The following is a 22,825-nucleotide window of genomic DNA, read 5'->3' on the forward strand; positions in this document are numbered from 1 at the left end:
CAACACAAGGATGCCTACTCTTGACACTTTTATTCAACACAGTATTAGAAGTCCTAGCTACAGCAATTAGGCAAGAAAAAGAAATAAAAGTGATCCAAAGTGGAAAGGAAGAAGTAAAACTGTCACTATTTACAGATGACATGATACTATATACAAAAAAACCCCTAACAACTCCACTAAAAAACCATCAGAACTAACAAATGAATTAAATAAAGCCACAGAATACAAAATCAACATGCAAAATTCTGTGGCATTTCTATACACTAATAACGAGCTATCATATATATAACAATGAACTATCAGAAGGAGAAATTAAGGAAACAATACCATTTGCAAGTGCATCAAAAAGAATAAAATACTTAGACGTAAATTTAACCAAGGAGGTGAAGGAACTATACACAGAAAATAGTAAGACACAATGAAAGAAACTGAAGAAGATACAAATAAAGTGGAAAGATATTCTGCATTCATGGATTGGAACAATTAATATTGTTAAAATGTCCATACTACCCAAAGGAATCTACAGATTCAATACAATCCTTATCAAAATTCCAATAGCATATTTCACTAACCTGGAACAAATAATTCTAAAATCTTATGGAACCACAAAAGATCCCAAAAAGCATAAACAATATTGAGAAAGAACAAAGCTGAAGGCATCATGCTCCTTGATTTCAAACTATATTACAATGCTTTAGCAATCAAAACAGTATGGTACTGGCACAAAAACAGATACAGAGATCAATGGAACAGAACTGAGAGCCCAAAAATAAACCCACACATATATGGAAATTGATTTATGACAAGGGAGCACATACAATGGAGGAAGGATAGTCTCTTCAACAAACAGTACTGGGAAAACTGAATAGCCAAATGTGAAAGAATGAAACTAGACCACTTATCTTACACCATACACAAAAATTAACTCAAAATGGATTAAAGACTTGAATGTAAGAACTGACACCATAAAATTCCTGGAAGAAAACTCAGGCAGTAAGTAACTTCACTGATAATCAGTCTTAGTGTTTGCGTGTTCGGACTCCAAAGACAGAAGAAACAAAAGCAAAAATAAACAAATGGGATATCAAACTAAAAAAGCTTCTGCTTTTAGGAAACCATCAAAACGAAAAGGCAACCTACTCAATGAGAGAAGATATTTGCAAATCACATATCTGAAAAGAAATTAATATCGAAAATATATAAAGAATTCATACAACTCAACAACAACAAAACCTGATTTAAAAATGGGCAGACATACAGTTGGCCAACAGGCACATGAAAAGATGTTCAATATCACTAATTATAAGGTAAATGCACACAATCCACAATAAAGATGTTATTTCACACTTGTTAGAATGACTATTATTGAAAAGACAAGAATTAACAAATGTTAGAGAGGATGTGGAGAAAAAGTAACCTTTGTACAATGCTGGTAGGACTCTAAACTGGGGCAGCCACTATGGAAAACAGTATGGAGATTTCTCAAAAAAATAAGAATAGAACTACCATATGACCCAGCTATTCCACTTCTGGGTATTTATCTGATGAACACAAAAACATTAACTGAAAAGATATATATACCCTATGCTCACTGCAGTATTACTTACAATAGCCAAGATATGGAACCTAAGTGTCCAATGATGGATGAATAAATAAAGAAGATACAGTATATATGTGTGTGTGTGTGTGTGTGTGTGTATACATATACACACAGTGGACTATTAACTCACCGAGTCAAAAAAATGAATGAAATCCCACCATTTGCAACAACATAGATGGACCATAAAGGTATTATGCCAAGTGAAGTAAGTCAAGTGGAGAAAGAAAAATACTATATGATTTCACTCATATGTGGATTCTAAAAAGATAAAACACACAAATAAATAAAACACAACAGAAACAAACTCACAGATACAGAGAATAGATTAGTGGTTACCAGAGGGGAAGGGGGTTGGGGGTGTGGTAAAGGAGTGAAGGGAGTCTACTGTATGATCACAGATGACAACCAGACTTGTGGTTGTGATCACTTTATGGTGTAAACAGATGTCAAATGATAATGCTGTACATCTGAAACTTGTATTATTTTTTAAAAAGCTAAACTTTTCTATCATAAAATGTATTAATTTTATAAAGACGTGCAGTGTAAAAGGTAATATCAAACTCCACTTCAGGTCTGCAACCAAAAAAGACAGAGAGAATTAGAGGGAAGTTATTCTGTGCAGCAGTAGGACTTGGTTTCCTAGTCAGACAGCTAGTCCATGAAAACCCAGACCACGCAATCCCACAGGAGATAAGAGAAGGTCAGCATTATGCAGCTACAAAGCTCTATAGTTGCCTTTTACAGAAGAACACAAAACATATCCTTTTCTAGATGACAGTATCTTTTAATAGACCTTTGGAATGCAAATCTGACAACAGAACTATAAGCTGCATTTACAATAGGATTCAAATTTTATTGTTATCTGTTTAATTAAAAAAATACATGTGAAATACAATCTAAGTCAATAATTAAAAGTTCAATTTTCTAAATTAGGAACTACTATATTTATAAATCATTTCTATGCTGCTGATGGTACAACTGACAGATTCACTGATGCTATTATTCCACAAGCTGCGTTTGTACAGAAAAGAATATACAAGAAACAGTGTAAATTTGCTCTTACACTATGGAAGAAAAAGATTATCAAACTACAGGATTCTCTTCTCTCCTCTTCACTCTTACCTTACATTAACTTTCTCAATGAATATGGAAACCAACAATCTCTGTTAACTTCAGGACCATAGCTGAATGAGAACTTGCAGTCTACCTGAAATATTTAGCTGTGAGGTTTAACACTGTGAATGCAGCTAATCCCCAAAGGCAAATGCTCAAAAACAGTTTAGGGATATTGCTGCAAAAATAACTTTTCAAGTCAAGGAGAGAAATGACATTAGGAAAATACTTTTTATTGCTTCTCCAATGCCTTAAATCTTCTTTCACACAAACTCCCACAATTACTCCTACTTTTTACCCAAATAAAATCTATAAAAACTGTTTCACACCTGGGAAGAAAGCAGTTTCTCAGCATTTGAAACAGTCAACTCATTATTTCAAAATATTTAAGAGGTGCACCATGGCATCTTCCCTTTAATAACAAAAGTAACTCAATCTATTTTGAAAGTAATGGGAGTAGGGGTGAACTCCTAACTTTTAACAGTGAAAAGTGCTCCTGTATAAAGGATTTATGAGGAAACACAGTATTCCTACTCCTCCACCATCAAGAGAACCACAGATGCCCGGGGAGGTAGAGATAGGGGAATAAGAGGAAATTCTTTCTCTAAAAAATAAGAAATAATCTACCTACTATGGATAAACCTATAAATATACTAGAAAAATAAAATTTCATTAATTTTTAAATGTAACATTTCTGCCATTCTCTATTTATTCTATTCAATAAACACATGATACTTACTATGCCCCAGGTATTATTTTAAGCATTTTTCAATGCTTATTAGCTCATTAAAAACTCTCTGGGTTGCAGGGAGGGTATGGCTCAGTGGCAGAGTGCCTGCTTAGCATGCATGAGGTCTCGGGTTCAATCCCCGGTACCTCCATTAAAAAATACATAAATAAAATTTTTTTAAAAACTCTCTGACGTAGGTACTATCGGTATTCCAGTATCTAAATATACTAAAGTTTCTCACAATAAATACAACACACTGTACATACAAATGGGTAACAGCTTTGTCAACCATTCAGTGACAGAACTGGGAATGGAATCGTGTGATTCTCTGCCCCCTATCCTACAAAGTAGACAAATCCCTTATTTTTCTTACAGTTCCTATAGAGTAACTGGCAATTACTAAACAGGTACTATTTGCCTGTCTCATGCTATACCACCTTTTCTCAGGTGGCAATCACAGCCTATCCATTTTTAGTGCAAAGGAGTTAAATATTTTACTAAAACTGGTTTGCTAGGTTACACATTTAAATTACTCTTAAAGTTCCCTAATTGCATTGGGGTATGATTTTAGTAATCAAATGACAAATGTGAATGTCTAAGATCATCCATGAAAGCAGCAGTCAAAAATTAAGCATGTTCACAGAAGATGAACGCCACTTCTGCTTGATTTCACCTTGCAACATTTTATTTTAAGCAGTCTTAAGTAGAATCCCACTTACAATGGCAGGGGACCAAGAGCAGAAGCAACTTAAGAAAACAAGGTCACACACATTACTGTGTATGGAATGGCTGGACAATGAGGACCTATTGAATAGCACAAGGAATTGTATTCAATATCTTGTAATAACATATAATGGAAAAGAATCTGAAAAGAAAATACATGTATAACTGAATCACTTTGATGTATACCTGAATCTAACATTGTAAATCAACTACACTTCAATAAAAAATTTTAAAAAATAAATAAATAAATAAAATGTCTCTTTTTATCTCTGGTTTAAAAAAAGGTCAACATAAGAGAAGCTTCTCCTTTTTGGTAATCAGTGGTATGTACACGAAAGCTTAACAAGTTACATGACTGGCGCATTTACATTAGTGTTTATATGTAGCTGGCACATGTTTGAGTTCATTGTTTCTTACGTCTATGCCCTCTAAAAAGCTTCCCTAGTATGTTATATTTGAACCATTGTCTGGTATTTGCCTTCCACTGCTACTTTCTTTTCAGCCTGTAATTTGTCTCATCCTAGATTGTAAATTTATGGAGGAAGGGAGCAATGTTAACTCCTGAAACAGCTTGGTGCCTTGCAAATAATAAGTACTGAATTAGTGTTTATTAATAATGGATATGAAGACTCACAGACAGAGAATACAGACTTGTGGTTACCAGGGGGGTGGAGGGTGGGAAGGGATAGACTGGGATTTCAAAATTGTAGAATAGACTACACTGTATAGCACAGGGAAATATACACAAAATGTTATGATAACTCACAGAGAAAAAAATGTGACAATGAGTGTGTATATGTCCATGAATAACTGAAAAATTGTGCTGAACACTGGAATTTGACACAACATTGTAAAATGATTATAAATCAATAAAAAATGTTAAAAAAAAAAAAAAACAAGGATATACTGCACAGCACAGAGAAATATATCCAGTACTTTGTATTAAGTTTAAGTGGAGTATAATCTATAAAAATGTTGAATAACAAAAAAAAAAAATAATGGATATGAAACCCACCCCACAGCCACACCCCAATCCTTATCATTTTGCAGAACTGCTCCTCCTCACCCCTCTGACTGGAATGCCCCAGTGGTCCATCCTTGACCCTCTTCTCTAGCTACGTTTACCCTTCAGGTGCTCTCACCTATACTGACAACTTCTAAATGTATTCCACCTGGACCATTCTCCTCTGAACTCCAGATTCATTTGCTCGACTGCTGACTTGACATCTCGATTAGCAGGTCTATTAGACATCTCAAAAAACATAGCCAGTCTGGAAATCTGCTCTGCTCACAGTCTGCCCAGGTCTGGAAATGATAACTCCATCCTTCCAGTTGCTTAAGCCAAAAATCTTGGAATCATCCTTGACTTCTCTCTTTTCACATTCCATATCCAATTTATCAGCAAACCTTGTTGGATCAAAACATACCCAGTTAGAGTCAGAGATATTGGTATGAATACATGACTATTTTATATACAGAAATAAACATAGATATGTGCAGACATGTAGATTAGTATGCATACATATAGTTCCTAGCTCTGTCTACTGAGAGCACCTAGCAACAGGGATACCCCAGTAGCAACAAGCACACCTAGCATCCAGATCTTGACCTCAAAATATCATTCTCCAATAAAAGGAATCAGAGTTTCTTGAAGGAATGAGTCTAGAGCCAAGGCAGGAAAAATACAACATGAGCCTGAAACATCAGGTAGTGCCAGAGAATAAAGAAGTGTAACATGTACACACACAAGGGACAGCAGCATATCAAAAGGGCACAAAAGTCAATCTAAAAGAGTTCCCGATGGGCAAAGCTGGAATAATTTGGGCAGCAGAATAAATAACACCAACTGAATTATAACCCTAAGAATAAAATAAGGGGAGGGTATAGCTCAGTGGTAGAGTGCATGTTTAGCATGCATGAGGTCCCAGGTTCAACTCCCAGTACGTCCACTGAAAATAAATAAAATTAAAAAAATTTTTAAGAATAAAATAAGTATCCATGAATTAGAACTGATATAAATGACTATAGATAGATATCTATGTAATAGACAGATTCTTATTTACAAAAGAATTCCAATTAATAAACACAGTAAGAATGAGGCAAATTTAAAAGTACATTTAGAACACCACAGCAATAATTACTGCAGGCAAGATATGCTGGTAAATGCTAAAACTAGTGAGCTCAAACAGGATACTGGCAAAGGTTCAAAGTTTCTCCCCCAAAATATTTACCAATTACTGTGGTGTTTTTAACATATGTCCACAAATTCTTTGATACTCTTCCCCCCAGGAAGTAGAGTTTAATTCTTCTCCTCTTGAGTGTGGGCTGAACTTAATGACTGGCTCCTAATGATCAGAGTGTGGAAAGGAAAAAATAATGACTTTCCATTGGAGAAACCTGGTAGAAACCACCTTAAAGTGACTACCCAGTGATGTCACGTTGATATCATGATTCTTATACAGCATGGTAAGAAGGGCGCTTCACTTCTGTGGTATTCTTTCCCGGAACTCCATCAATGCAGTCTAATCATGAGAAGACACGAGACAAACCCAAATTGAGGAACATCCTACAGAATACTTGACCATTACTCTTTAAAAGTATCAAGGAAGGGCCAAGAAACTGTCACACATTAAAAGAGATAAAGGAAACTTGACAACTAAAAGTGATGTGGTATCTTGGTTTGGAAAATGGAATTGAAGAAGGATATTAGTGGGAAAACTGGTGAAATACAAATAGTCTGGAGTTTGGCTGAAGCACTATACCAATGTTAATTTCTTAACTTGATAAATGTACCATGGTTACGTAAGATGTTAACAATAGGGGAGACCGCATGAAGGGTGTATCACAGCAATTCTTAATAGGAGCAGTTTTGCCCCACAAGGGGCATCTGGCAATGGCTGGAGACATTTTTCATTGTTACAACAGGAGGGTGGTACTGGCATTTAGTGGAGAGAGGCCAGGGGTGCTGCTTAACATCCTATAGCACAGGGCAACCCCCAAAGCAAAGGATTATCCAGGCCAAAATATCAAAAATGCTGAAGCTGAGAAACACTGGCATAAGGGAACTCTATGCATTATCTGTGCAACTCCTCTGTAAATCTAAAATTATTTCAAAATAACTTGTTAAAAATACATCCAAATTCAATCATTTCTCATCAATTCCCTAGTCTAAGACACCACTAACTCTCAACTAGATTTTGTAAGAGAGCCTCCTAACTGATCTTCCTACTTTTACTCTACATCTTTCGATTACTTTCAATACAGTAGCCAGAGTGAAGTTTTTCAAGCATAAATCTCATCACATCACTTTGCTCAAAAACCTGTAATGGTGTCCATCTCAAAATGTAAACACCCAAGTCCTTAAAATGTTCTACAGGCTTTATGTGAACTGGACACAGTTATCTCTCTGACTTTACCATCTTCTACTGTCTGTTCACTCCAGTCCAGGCACACAGGCCTCCTAGGGTTCTGGGAACAAACCACGCACACCTCAGAGCCAATGAAAAACATTTGCTCCACGGAGTGTGCTCCTTTACATCCTTCAAGTCTTCGCTCACTCCCTACCAAGTCCTTCCCAGACATCCTTTTTAAAAGCACACACACCCCCGTCTTAGCATTCCTATCCCATTTGCCTACTTTATTTTTCTCCACAGCACTTTTCTATCACCTTTTAATACTGTATTAACAATAACTTACTTATTGTGTTTAATGTCTGTCAGAAAGTAAGATCCATGAGGGCAGGGATTTCTGCCTGTCTGGTTCACTACTGTAACCTCTGCACCTAGAACGATGCCTGGCACACACACAATGCTCAACAAACATTATTAAATGAATGATACACCTCTGAAGTTCTAAATGTAACGTTCCAGTGTTATTCTACCACTTTTATCATTACTGTGTTTTCTCTCTTATCTCCTTACTTGAGAAGACTACCATCTGGAGAAGAAAGAATGGGCTTTCGATCTTGGTTCTATCCTTGAGAGTGTGTATCTCTGGACATGTAATTTAACCTTCCTAATCCTGTTTCTTCATCTGAAGGAAGATGAGAAAGGGATGAATATAAGGTTAATAATATTCATGCTAGGATTAGAAATAAGGTATTAGAGTGTCCAGCACACAGTAGGTACTCCATAAATAAAAGCTAATGTTACTGCTCCCTCCTCACTCGCTCTTTAGCTTCACACTGACCCCTAGCTTTCACGCCCTTCATTTCCTCCCGATTGAATCAGCCCACCTAGGATTCCTGCTCAAGATCCAGCCTGGACTCCACAGTTTGTTTCAGTCACAGTCCTTGACATCACTAATTCCCTTAGACAATTGTCCTTTGGGCATCTCCACCAAGCAGGCATCTGCAAAGCCTGGACTCTGGAATTGAACCACCAGGGTTTAAACCCTAGCTGTTCATCTTACAGTCAAGGAAAATGCTACCTTATTAGTTCTTCTGAGTATTAAATGGTTTCTTCAGCTATATCCAGAATGATCACTGCTGGGAAAAAAAAAAAAAATCAAACCATGCAATCGGTACCCCTACAAATCCAAATGTGTCCTCAAATGCTGCCTAACCATCCCTTATTCATTTTCCTAGTCATGTGTCTGTGTGTCTCTTCTCCCACCCCTACAATCCCTTAGAAGCTGTAATAAACTCAAACGCTCTTAAGAACCCCTATTCCACCATGTTCCCCATTATGCTAAGCAGGTATTCAAAAACAACAGAACACACATACAACTCATTCTTCTTCCTGCCCCTATCAGTTACAAAGTTATTTACACTGCCTCCAACTCTACCTCCTTCCTTTCAGCTCACTAGAAAAGGAAAAACATTTCCTACCCAAGGCCACTTTGTCTACCTATGCCTCAGATCCCATCCCTCCTACTGTCTCCAAATCCTTGGCTCCATCAGTCACCTCTGTTCCCCTTCTCCCTCTCCCTCTCTCTCTGCTTCAATTTCTCCCCTTCACTGGTTCTTTCCAATCCCACATAAATATGTCCAAGACCCTCATAATTTAAAAAAGGGGGAGGAGCAAACTTCTCTAAATCCCCTGCATCTCCCTCCATCTGTACTATTTCGTTCAGTCCTTTGTTGAAAACACTGTATTCCTCTCAATTAGCGACACTTCTGTCACTGACTCTTACCCCCACTGAAGGAATGCATTACAATGTAGCTACCAGCTCTAGCTGAAGTTACAGATGACTTCATCACCAAGTCTCATGGACTTTTTCCAGTCCTTATTTTACTTGACCTTTTCATGGCAGGATACAGTATTGTTCACTCCTAGTCCTTGAAATATTCTTCTCCCTCAGCTTCTGTGACAAATCTCTCATAGTTGTCTTTTTCACCTTTGGTCTGTCTGGCAAAGACGGTTGGTTTCCCTTAGTTGCTTACCCCCTTCAGTAGCTCACAACAGAAATGTGGGAATCATCCTAAACCTTCAATCTTGCTCAGCTCTATAATCTGATTATGAACCCTGCCCCCTTGGTGCTACTTCCTAAATCTCTCATACATCCACCCCTTCTTCTACAGCCTCATCATTTTTCACCAGGAATGGCTTCCTAACTGGTCTTGCTCTCAGTTTTGCCCTTCTCTAATTCAGCATTCACCTCACTGCCTAAAATACAAATATGACTCTGTCACAGTTTAATTCCACCCCCACCTCCACTAAATCCTCAGGGTAAAGTTAAAGCTCCTTAGCTTAGTTCATAAGGAATTCAATGATTTGGCTTCTTACCACTTCACCAGCCCCTGTTCTAAAACTCGGCTGTCTACTTGTGGCTGGCTATTGAGTACTTGAATATGGCTAGTCCCAACTGAGATGTGGTGTATGTGCAAAATACAAACCAGATTCTGAAAATTAGTATGAAAAAGAGAATGTCAAATATCTCAATACTTTTTTATATTGATTACATGTTGAAATGATAATATCATAGATACACCAGGTTAAATAAAATATATCACTAAAATTAATTTCACCTTTTACTTTTCAACATGATTAATAGAAAATTTTAAAATACACATGTGACTTATATTTGTGATTCGTATTACTTTATTTTTATAGAGCAGCACTGGTCTAGAATGCCCTTTACCTCTCTCTAAACCTAGTCAACTCCTACCTATTTTTGAAGATTAGCTCACATAATCACTAAGATGCATTTCAGGACATTCCCTCCCCAATACCCCAAGTCTTTGTCAACTGCCCCTCCTCCTCTGTGCTTCCATCCATAGGAATCTCCTTACACCTGTCATGTATCACTTCACACTGTAATTATTGGTTATCAGCTATCTTCTCCTCCTGAACTATACACTCCTTACAACAAGGCATCTCATTCCACATTTACTCAGAGTTTACCACCATGCCTACCACTTAAAAGGCACTCAAAATATTTGATGAGCAAATGTGAACTATATATTCCTGGCCTGAAAGTTATTATAGTTTCTCCAAGGAAAACAAACCAGCAATGAAGCAGCCGAGACTTTCTCAAGAGCTCCAGTAATGAAAGGATCAGGGTGGTGGTGGAGAGCAGAAATTACAGCAAAGAGAACAGCAATAAGAAAATAAAGCTCATCACACACCATTACCTCTTACAGCGAAAACAGGGATTCACAGCAGTAATATGGAACCTTGAACTCAACTTGGCAAGCCAGGGGCCACAGTTTGGTTCCTAAATTACTCAAATAACCCATCCAACAAAAGAGTATGATTTGGCAGGTTTCAACACAAACAGCTAGAGCCCAGCACCTGTTCCTCTTAAACAGAGCATCATTACAGTTAAAAACAACAACAAATCTCTCTCGTGGAAGCAAATGCTAATCTCATGATGCTTTACCATGGAGCAATTTAGAAGAGTTATTGTATGAAATGTGCCAAAGCATGAATTTATGGCTGATGCTTATTTGGCAAATATGGTTGGCACTGCTAGATGTTGAAAAACATGTATGCAAATAAGCAAATAAAAGTTTTTAAGCTCTCAGACTTAAATATTTACATTACCATAAATGTACAAAGATAAATGTTTATATGTGAACACATTTAACACATTCCATGAACATTTGTTTCAATATGATTGTCCGGAACAGTAATGAAGTATTTCTTTATGGGCCTCAGGGTGGACTCTTAAAAATGAATTCTGATAGAATGTTAATGGGATACAAAAATTATGGAGGAAGTTTCTCTGTACCACCACTGGGTAAATGAATAGTCACAGGATAATAGTTCAAAGCAATCTTATCTTTTTCTTTCACCAAAATACTTTTCTTCCCATCCTGGAACCCAGCCAAACATGTCAAACCCTAAATGGAGGGTAAGGGGTGGAGAAAAGAACCACACATCAAAAAGGCTTAAAGAAAATAATTTGACATTTTTTTCCCCACATAATACAGTCATGCTAGAGTCTCCAAAAATAAAGACATGATAAAATACTTCCCCCTCTTCCCCTCTGACAGTTATGGAAAGATGTTTGTTTTTTCACATAGTTTGTGAGTTGGTCATAGCCAAAACTCACTAGCAATGGTATGAATTCTGCTTCCATTGTTAACTGCTAATCTCTGGGCCGAGGCTATAACTACCATCTTTGAAGCCAAGAAAATGTACCATATTTGCCATTATAGTTTACTAAACGAGTCACCAAAGAGAAGTGCAAGGCACTTCAGAAAGTAATTAAGGTAGTCAGTGAATTGAGCTATCTAGAAATGCTGAGATTACAGGAAAAGCCATCATGAAGCAAGTAGTCAAGATTGCTCATGGAAAGTTTTACCCTTGTGGATAATCCACGTTTTTCACTTCTACACTGCAGAGAGCAATATGGGTTCTCCCGCTATACCCATTACTACATCATTTCATTTATCAGGGGGAAAAAAGAAGACGCTGTCGCTAAGCAGAAAATCAGGAGGTAGACCCCAAAACAGAATCCTCAAGGCAGCTCCAATTCAGGTGAAAAGCTGTTGGCATACATCATCCAATGACCTAAAAATAGCCTTTTATGTAAGTCTTCAAATATTTAATTCAACGTATAATCTTACCACATTTAACAGAAGCAGAAGAAAAACGTATTAGGTTCTCTATAACAAGGCCAATAAAGATGAAATCATAGTTTTCCTTTAACTGGTCACTATCCCTCAACGCCAGCCTTCTAATAACTCCATTCCACAGCTCTCAAATTCCTAAAGAGGGATCTTAAAAAACACAACGGATTGCAATTAAGTGACATACAAAGGTGGGAGGGCTTCTCTTTCCTGTTGCTCTCAGCCGTCTTTAATTTAGTCAAAGGACGAAAAACGAAATCAGAAGGATGATGGTGCAGGCGACGGGGAGGGGGTAGGGAAGGGGACTCGGACGGCAAGTCCTAAACGCGGGAGGTAAGAAAAGTTGCAAGAACGGATGAATCAAAGGGCAAAGGAGAAACAAACTGACCCACTGAACCATTCAAAATCCCCACATAACCAAGCAAACCCGCACGTTAGGGGGCTCACAAACCGCAAAGCGAAGGGAGCAGGCAAAGAGCCACTGGGTTTCGTCCTGGCGCTGCTGGCCAGACTGCGCCAGATCCTCCCGGGTTTGGAGGTGGATGTCCGTGCAGACTTAGCACGAGCAAGAGGAGGGAGTCCTTCCTGCCCCAGCCTCACCGCGTCCAGCTCCTCTGGCTTCACTTTCCCCAGCAGTCTTCCAGCCGCGCCCGGGGGCGTCCCTCGTCGCCAGGTCCCAACTTTCCCTCCTCTGGGGGGCGCCGAGCCACCGGGGCCGCCGCCGCCGCCGAGGGAGGGGGCGGGAGCGGGGGCGGCAGGGGGCGCGAGGGGGCGCGCGGCGCCGGAGGGCCCGGGGGGGACGGGGCGCAGGGGTGGCCGTGGCCCGAGAGCCCGCGCCAGGCCGGACGCACCGGCCGCCAGTGACCCCGCGGCGGCGCCACCCAGACCCCGAGCCGCCCCGCCCGGATTCCCCCAGGTCATCGCCCTCACCCCACAACGACCCCGGTCCCACAAGCCGGCGCGAGAGAAGAAGGGAACGGAGAGGACTAGAGCAACCCTGCCCCCGTTACCTCAAGGGCGCACACGCCGCCGCGGTGACCACCATCACCAGCCGTCCCGTCCCCTTCCTGGTGACTGCGGCCGCCGCCGCCGAGCAACTGACACTGACTAACAACAACTAACTAACTACTCGCCGCCGCCGCCGCCGAGTCCACCGCGCGCTCCCGGCCGCCCGCCGTCCGCCCGGCCCACCAGCCCGCCCGCCTCCTCCTAGCCCCGCGCGCCGCCCCTCCGCGCGCGCACTCGCAGCCGCGCTCCTTGAGCGAGCACGCGCGCGCGCACCGGCCTACAGCCTTCTCCCGGTCACGCCTCAGCCCCGCGGGAGGAGTCACCGTGAGGCCCCACCTCTCACGTTCCTACCTCCCGAGGAAGGGACCTCGAGAGCGTCTGATTGGCTGAGGAGGGCGTGGCCAAAAGAAGGGGCGGGGCGACCAAGACCTTGGGCAGGCGTGAAGGGAAATTTCAGGTTAGTTACGTCCAGAGGAAAAAGGGGACGGGACTGTTAGCCCATTTCGTGCTGGAGCACCGTAGGTCTGCCTGCCGTCGAATACAGAATGTGTCTTCAAGGACTCAGCACATAGTAATTACCAATTTAAGCCCCAATACTTCCTGCGGACCTTAGCAATTTAAAAAACTACATTTCCCAGAAAACTCAGCGAAAACGAGCCTCACCTTGCGTAACTACGTAGTCCTTCGCCGCCTTCCAACAAAATAATCCCTTCATTTTTCTGAAGGTATGGGGAATAATATTCCATTTTTCTCCTCACCGGAACACTCTTAAATGCTGCGATAAGAGAAGTTACCTCTGAGAAGGTGGTTAAGCGATTAGGTAAAGGGAAAGAAAAGACATCAAAATAAAGTACTGCGGAGGAATTTTTGTCAAGCTGTGAGACGGCGGAGCGAGAAGAGTGAAGGCGATTGAGAGGGGCTCAGGGAATTGTCCTCTGTGCCAGGGACTTTCTTTAGGCCCCAGGCCCCTGCCTGCCCCTATCGTCAGCAGGTCAGTAAGCAAGGCGAGCTTGGGGGTGGCCACAGTGGAGGTGCCTTTCACTCCTTGAAGATCATCCCTCTTTTGCTGTTGTTACTGGTTTGTCTGGGTTTGAGGCCGACTGAATGGGGGTGCCTCACTTCCGGTTGGGGGAGGGGAGGAAGGCCATCCTGGTGGAGGGGGAAACATAACTCACTTCCTGGTGGGGGTAGGGTGATGGTTGGGGTGTCCAACCCACTTCCTGTGCCGGCGAGGGCTTGGAAAGGTGATGCTTGGTGCCATATGCATAGAGGGTATCTTAAAGCTTTGGGATTGTGTCTTACGAGGAAAATTAGGTTATTCAACGAAGTTGTGCTAATCTCCAATCAAAATTTATGTGAGTTTTGGTTCCACATATAAGATGGAAAATTTTCTCCTCAACAGAGTTTTTTTTTTTTTAATGCATTCTTCAAATAATTCGAAACCCCTTGTTAAAATTCTCTACTCAGCTCTACAGGACGACATACTTTTTGGTGTGACTCATGAATTGCCCGCCCCTGTCCCACTACTCAAGTCCAACCTTGACTGAGATATAGCGGTGTTCTCTGCCTTGACATGCCACAGAACTCTGTAGCTACTCTTAGGGAGGTGGTTTATTACAGGACTCAGTATTTTACATAAAGTATGAAGCATTTTCACCTTACCAGAGTGAAAATATCATACTGAAGTACTCAATTGCTTGATGTTGCCTTAACTGATAGGATTGGTATGTTAAATTCTTACACCTGTTGATTTTAGGCTACAGGTGCCCTATGCCTGAAAACCACTTTTCAGCCTTAAAAATTCTTACGTGTAACTTACATGTAGCATATGTGAAAGTTGCACTGTAGTACATTTTCCCCCTTTTGTAATTTAGTTAAATTAAGCACCGATTAAAAAATAGGGTTTGCACTTTGTGGTTTTCAGACATGGTGCAAGGATCATGAAATTCCGCTCAGATTTTAAGTAGGGGAGAAATTTGTCTCACAAAACAAAAGATGAGTGCCGGAACTTTCTATTTTTCCTATATTCTCAATGTTTTATAAGAAACTATACATAAAGTGGTAATAAACACTCAACAGTTTGATTCCTTGGCTTTTCTTTTCGAGTACCAAAATATTTGGAGGGTAAGGAGGGTACTGAAGGAATCAATGTATTTGGAGCTTATGAAATCTCAACAACTTTAGTAATTTTAGAACAGCAAGTGAATTGTAATGTCTTTCAAGACTTTTTAAAAGAATAAGGCTTGTGAATTTTTTCCTTTGAGGTTGTCACGTAATCTGCCCTCAGAATTTGAGATTGTTTTAATTCTAGTTCTTTTTAAAAGCTAGTTCCTTTAGAGTTTATTAGAAACTGTGTTTTAAACTAAAATGTTAATTAAACCTCTGTAACTTAAATGTTACAGTAAAAAAAAAAAAAGCATGGTTTAACCTTCTATAGACATTAAAACAAAAACAAACTAAGAACCTAAAATCAGTGAGTTATCTTTTGAAGGACTACAGAATTTCTGAAGAATTTGGAAAGACAAGACACAATTATGTCTGTGTCATTATTAATAGAAGGTTAGGGACATGTAGACTGCCTCAAGCAAGCATTAATGGATTAGAAAGAAAGTGTTCATTATCTTCTTCCTTAATGTAATATAGAAGAAAACATGATCACCCTGACAAATTAAACTATTAAGCTACAGTATTAAGAATTATTTAAGTAAGTAAAGATTGTGGAACTAAATAAAATAGATAGAGAAAAGATAGTAAAAATGTTGATTGAGATACAGTAGTATTGCCTTTAGGAAATTATCTTTGGAAAGCAAAGGAGTTTTTTTTTTTAATTGGTCTTTATTCTATGACCTGGAAGAAATGCACTATAGTAAAAATAAGAAACACTGTTGCAGCAGAGAGACCTGAGCAGCTTGAAGAACTGTCTGTTTGTAAGAGAGCAATTTATAAAGCATGTATCTGAAAGATGTTTTGTGATAAGTGGCAGTTATTCATTGGTTCCATCAAAGAAGAAATATTGGAAAAGCTTGTGGAAAATAGAGGGAAGTGCATGGAACCTGCTTTTATTCTCTTTAAAAGTATTTCTGGTAGAGAGGCTTGCAGTCTTCCAAAGGCATTTTTTTTTTCTCTTAATGCTCCTTGTTGCAGTTTTCTTTGCATGTTCTAACAGAAACATACTATCAAAATTAGAAAAATACTTTTGTAAGTGTACTCTGTTACTTCTTTAAATTAAGGAATTTGAGATTTTTCATTCCATTATTTGTCATCAATAATAAATTGTCCTTTTTTTTTTTTTAGAGTGTTCAGATTAGATAACCATTTTCTCTTCCAAGAGCAGTTACTGAATACACTGCTCACAGCAGTCTGAAATATTAAAACAGAAGGTCAGAATTCTGGATTCCATCTCACTGAAATTTGATTATCCAGAGTGTTAGATGCTATATAAAATGCAGGAGTGTCTTTTCATTCTTTTATCTGCCTTTCTTTGTAAAATCATGCTATTGTTTTACAACTACTGCCTTTTTGTATGTTTGTTTTGGTAGTTCCTTGTTTTTGCCATGGGATTGAGTATTAAAGAGGATATGCCAACAATTTGAATGGTTTTTAAACTTACTGTTCTGCTGTCTTTATCTCTATTTCAGGGCCTTCAAGAGTATTCAAATGAGAATACTCCTTTCATGACTTGCCATTATTTAAACAAAAGTTTATTGAGTGCTTACTGTATATTAGTCTGTTTTAGAGACTTGGAATACATCAGTGTACAGACAAATATCCATATTCTCTTGGAGTTTACTCTCTAGTTTCCAAATCAAAACTGGGATGTTGTTCCCTTGATATTACCAAATGAGATCTACAGCGTGATCATTGTTCAAACTGGATCTACAAGCAGCCCTAAACTTGATCTCTGTTGGTCTTCATCTCTAAGCCATTCAAACGTTTTGAGTAGTTTAGTCTAATGTTTCTCCAAACCATTAAAGGGTGTTAAATGGTCAACTCTTTTCATTGATGCATGCATGCATCATTCTAACCCCCTTTGTGAACAGTGAACAGTGGGGAAAATATGGGATCAGACAGGCATGTGTTCAAAAGTGGTATCTACATTTTACTAGCTAAGCTTACTAGCTTGGTAACCTCAAACAATTTACCTGATTGAGTCTCTGAGCCTCACTTGCCATAAAGCTAAATGTTGTTTGGTGAATCAAGTATATTATATGTAAATCATCCGGTACAGTGCCTGGCGTTAGGAGCTTAATGAATGCTATTGTTTTTACCCTAGTTTTGCTTCTGTTATTTTAGCTGTTGGGATTTGCCTGCATGTCTGTTTTAAGCCTTATGTACTCCCAAAAGTATGGGATTGCTGTGCTAGGATTATTGAAATTCTGCCTTCCCTGATCTAAGTGAGCTAACCATGCTCACTTAGCTGTCAAGATTTTATTTTTTGTTCCTTGCGGAAGGAGAAATCACTGATTTCCATGATCACTTTAGATAATAAGCATAATAGAAGAGTTTCAAGAAAAAGTTAAGGAATCATGAAAATAATTTGAATTGTTAAACAAGGACTTTGGAATCATTCTTCTAAACCTATTTAAATACTAAGCCTAACATTCAAGAGCATTCTCTCAGCCATCTACACGTTCCAAACTAGACTATTCTCTGAAAAATTCTGTACTGTACCCAGCCTTTTCTGTCTTTGTTCACACTATCCTCTGCGTGAAACACTTTCTCTTTTCCTAGGAATCCTTACCTGTCAGAATGCCACCTTCTTTGTGGCCCTTTCTCAAGTACCATCTTCAGCTTTAAGAAGTATTTTGTTGTCTGTCCTCTTCTCTCTCCATTTTCCCAACCATGTATGCTCTGTTGACCCTCCAGAGGGTTTTGTTCTTTTCTTATGGCATTTAATTTCTAGTGCTACTGCTGCCGTTGTATGTTTCTGTTGTTGTTACTGTCATAAGTAGAGTTTATGGAGTGTCATACAGTCTGCAGACTGTAACATATTCCTATGTCTGCTGTCATCCCTAGCACAATGCCATTCACATCATAAGTATTCAGTAAATACTTGTGGAGTTGAATTGGGAATTGAAGTAGATGAAACTGATCAATAGCTTTTGTTCACTGTTTATACCCAACATTAAACACAGTGACCAGCGTACAGCAAACACTTAAAGATCTGCGGAATGAAGGAGTGAATAGTCATCATTCTCATTTGTGAGCATCTTAGGGTGTCAATATGTTGAGCATATATTAAACGCCTACTGTATAATTAGACCTGTGAGGATTGATTCCTGCCCTCAGTTTAATTGGAAAGAACTAAGTTGTAATTAATATGTAAAGATTCTGAAGATTGAAGGTGTTTGAGTGAAGGTAGAGTGGGGAGGTCAGTATAGAGTTGTTTGCATTGAGAGATATCCTAGGTTATCTGAACTCAGCAAAAGAGTAAATTTAGATATCAAGAGATACTTAACTTGCAATTCCACTCCTAGTTATATACCCAAGAGAACTGGAAATACGTTTACACAAAACCTTTTCCCCAAACGTTCGTAGCAGCATTAGTCATAAGAGCCAAAAAAATAGAAACAAACCCAAATGTTTGTTAATTAATAATGAATAAACAAAATATATTATAGCCATACAATGGAATATGGTTCATCAATTAAAAGGAATGGAGTAGTGACACATGCTATAAAATGGATGAACCTTGAAAATATTACACTAAAGTGAACAAAGCCAGACACAAAAGGCCATATACTATATGATTCCATTTATATACGGTGTCTAGAATAGGCAAATCCATAGAGACAAAGTATATTAGCGTGCCAGGAGCTGGGGGCTGGGAATAGGGAGCGACTGCTAATGTGTATGGAGTTTCTTGGGGGGTTGGGGGCAGCCAGGTGATGAAAATGTCCTGGAATTAGATAGATAGTGGTGATGGTTGCACAACCTTGATACTAAAATACCTTGTATTCCAATATACTAAAAACCACTGAATCGTACGTTAAAGAGGTGAATTTTATGGTATGTGAATTATACCTTTAAAAAAGAGAGACATTTGGAAGAATTTGGATTTTGGATGGGGCTAGAAGAAGGAAAGCAAAGAGGTGATAATTCTTCCTCAGATTCTGGAGGGAAATATAAGTGGCTGGGTACAGGACTAGAGGTATGTTGAGGATCAGGTAAGGATGGATGTAAAGGTTTCTGGCTATCTTTTGTCTTAATAAAGCAGGCAGTGAGGTGAATGTTTAGACTAGAAGGGTGTTGACAAAGGAGAATGACATCTTAGGAACTTGAAGGAAGCATCAGATTTCTTCTTGATTGGGTCCAAGATGTGTTATGTTGTCAACTTTCTGTGTGCAGGTCAACTAAGTTCAGAGGGTGAAAGTATTATAAGGGAGTCTGATCAACAGTGAAGTTACTGGAGAAGATGGGAGAATGGAGACTAGACCAAGATAATAGCATTTGATTCTAAAACTATCCCTAGATGATGAAAATAGTTAAATCATAATGGGCAAGTGATTTGAAGAACCAAGGGCAGTGATTTGGAGAAGCTCCTAAATTCCTCTCTCCAGCCCAGACTTCTGAGCTCTAGACTCCAGTAGCCAGCTTCCAAGTTGACATATACCTCAAAGGCACCTTACAATGAACATATTCAATCTTAAACTCTTGATCTTTTTGATATATCCAGTCTTCCTTATCACTATATATCTTATCTCCATAAATATCTACTAATATCTCAATTAGAAATCTGAGGATCATTCTTGAGATCTCACTACCAGACACACACCCACACGCCCCATCCAGACCACTACAAAATTCTATTGATTCTGCTTCCTAAATATATCTTGAATCCACCCTCCATGCTACATGTTCACTACCACACCCTATTCTAAGCCACCATCATGCTGTGGTAGACTGTTGCAGTGGCTTCCCAACAGTACCTTCCTGGATTCATTCTTACTGTCAATCCATTCTTTACACAGAACTTAAGAACGATCCTTTAGAAAGCATAAATATATCATGCCACTCTTTAAAATTCTTCAAAAGTTTGCTCTTACACTTTGGTGAAAGCCCAAATGTCTCACATAACCCCACATCTCTGCAGGACATAGTCCCTGCTTACCTCTCCTTGCTACTCTCCTCTCCTGATCATTTTTCTCCAGCCCACTCTAGCCTTCTTTCACTTCCTCCAAAGCACCAAGTTCTTTCTCACCTCAAGTCCTGATAAGCTAGCTCCTTGGCATGGAATGTACCAACTTAATATTCAGCTCTCACTTTACTTCTTCACAGAGGCCACCTGTCTAAGTGACATCTCCCACTGTTATTCTATAGTATTCTGTTCTTTTCCTTCATAGCAGTTTTCACAATTTAAAATTGGGTTTATTGGTATTTGCTTAATGTCTTTCACCTCAAACTATAATTTTCCTGAAAGCAGAGGCTCTTTGTTCACTGTTGTTAAGACACTTGTCCTGGTATCTTAAACTAAGCGCCTGGTACATACTATGTGTTTTGGTAAATATATGATGAATGAGAAAAGACAGCATGCCATCTTAGGTAAACTATATAGGTCAGGAACCATTTCATACGCGTGCCCTGTCCCCTGGGAGTGTGGAGGGGTTATTTGTTTCCTCTGATTGAATCCTTTATTTCTTCAGAATTACTCTCAGAGAAAGGCAGCATGTAACCATTGTAATGCCTAGAGACAGTTTTTGGTGATTAGCCTGTCTTCTCAGTGATGTATATTTTATGTGCTAAGCTAAACTGGCAGTTGTGGGCAGATTTTATTTAAGCCCCCACAGAGGAATACACCTGCCCACGTTTCTTAGATTGGAGCTATTGAAAACTCCAGGCAGAGTGTTCTCAGTGGCAGTCTTGGCTAAGCAACTTGTCTTCTTTTCCAGAACATTTTTTTAATTTAAACATTAGAGCCCTACAAAGGAGAGGTAGTCTAATTGCACTTGCTTACTACTGAGACTGACAATTGTTTGTGTAAAGATTATTAGCTATTTTAGTCACATAAATATGCCATAATGCTACCAAAGTAAATATATGACAGCCCTTTTAATCACAGGGCAAAAATGATCACATTTCACAATACTAATGTCTTCATGTATATTTTATAAGATATATAGAGCTATTATGATTTGATATTACAACATATTCTGCATTTTCTTAGAGAGTTTGAGTTTTCATCTTAGATCTAATTTTTAATTAAATTTTTTATTGTTTTTAAGCTAATTTCAGTAAAATGAGATGCTTACTTGTATGTTTGGTATGAAAGTATAAGTCCAACATTTTGAAACAGCTTTCAGGCCACTAGAATTTCTCAAAACCCATGACAAAAATGTTTACTAGGTAGTACTGTGTACTAGTTTACTACTAGGTAAATTTCATTTCAAAAGGAAATATTTTATACATCTGAAACTAACACAGTATTGTAAATTAATTTTGCTTCAATTTTTTTAAAAAAGGATATGTTTTAGGGATTTATATTTCTTAATATATAGTAAATGAGGTATTCTTATTTGTTTCTAAAGCCTGGGAATTAGAATTCTGCCATAAACTGAAAAAACATGCTGAATGTTTCTTATGCATATTAGTAGGTCCAGGGCCATGGTGGGGAAGGGGAGTGACACAAAAAGAATGAGAATTCTGAATGCTTAGAAAAGGCAAGTTTCTGACATCATCACCGTCATTATTAGTTCTGCCTTTGCAAAACTGTTAATTCTTAGTGAAATAATTTTTAAAACTTCACTTGTTTATTGGTATTTGCAGATTTATCAGACATAGCTATGCTCAGGTCAGTGAAATTGGGAAGTTTATAAATCATAAGAATTTATAAATGTCTGCTGCCAGGTATGACTAAGTAAGTGTCTGAATTTCATAATCCTCTAGTTGCTACCATGGGTTCTTGGGTTTTTGGAGTGTAAACCGCTGACTCTAGAGCTAGAGAAAGAATGTGAGGAATTCTGAAATTCTTCCTATAGTACTACAGCAATACAGAAATATGGTGCATGACGGTTACAGAGGGAGCGGGCAGACGTAAGTACAGGGAACTCTGCCATGTGTGAAAACAGTCTTCTCAAGCTAATTGCCAATTTAGAGGCTATCTTAAATAAATGTAATGGGGTGGTTTTTGTTTATTTCTAGAAAGGGGAAAGAGCAGCTTTATTTTGCCTGAAAGACAACGTCAGCTCTAGCCATTGATTTGCTAGTAAAACATACCACTTGCAAAATTCCATTTGGCCGATTTCTTCTCCCTGGAGTTTAATCAAAATCTTTCTCCAGCAATACATGATAGTGAGGATAACGTATAGATTCATTTATTGTCAGCTGTATCTTTCTAGCTGTCAGCCTTTACTAAGTATGTATCTTTTCCTATTTAGCAGTTTTGTCTAACAGCACTATCATTGGTAAAGAGCAGAGTAGACACAGTGGTACCGTCTTTCCCTTCTATGCCTTTGTGACCCATCCACAGAGTTGTATTCCTTTCTGTGAAGAGTTTAATGTTTACTTAGGTAAGTAAAACCTTATCACACTAGAAATTACAGCTCAGTTTTTGTCTGTAGCTTAATGTCCATCATGTAATAAAATAATCCGGGTGCATGGGATTAGCCTTGATCTCCAGCTGCCTCCTACCTTAGGG

At 38.9% G+C, this 22,825-nt stretch overlaps 2 protein-coding genes across 10 annotated transcripts in view; one reads left to right on the forward strand and one right to left on the reverse strand.

Annotated features, from left to right (window-relative positions):
- PEAK1 (pseudopodium enriched atypical kinase 1) overlaps positions 1-13,400 on the reverse strand; it is a 204,727-nt gene extending 191,327 nt beyond the window's left edge. For 6 of the 8 annotated variants that reach the window (XM_074354018.1, XM_074354013.1, XM_074354017.1 and 3 more), the window contains exon 1: positions 13,194-13,400. The gene's annotated coding sequence lies outside the window, so the exon portion shown is untranslated. Of the gene's footprint in view, positions 1-5,308; positions 5,574-6,397; positions 12,615-13,193 lie in introns of those variants that run through there. The other 2 variants (XM_074354015.1, XM_074354014.1) reach the window with 2 other exon arrangements.
- A 267-nt stretch (positions 13,401-13,667) lies between these two features.
- HMG20A (high mobility group 20A) overlaps positions 13,668-22,825 on the forward strand; it is a 47,827-nt gene continuing 38,669 nt past the window's right edge. Inside the window, exon 1 of one of the 2 annotated variants that reach the window (XM_010955218.3) lies at positions 13,668-14,182. The gene's annotated coding sequence lies outside the window, so the exon portion shown is untranslated. The remainder of the gene's footprint in view (positions 14,183-22,825) is intronic. The other variant, XM_010955219.3, reaches the window with a different exon arrangement.

This window comes from Camelus bactrianus, chromosome 27 (genome assembly GCF_048773025.1).
Source record: "Camelus bactrianus isolate YW-2024 breed Bactrian camel chromosome 27, ASM4877302v1, whole genome shotgun sequence".
Taxonomy (NCBI): domain Eukaryota; kingdom Metazoa; phylum Chordata; class Mammalia; order Artiodactyla; family Camelidae; genus Camelus; species Camelus bactrianus.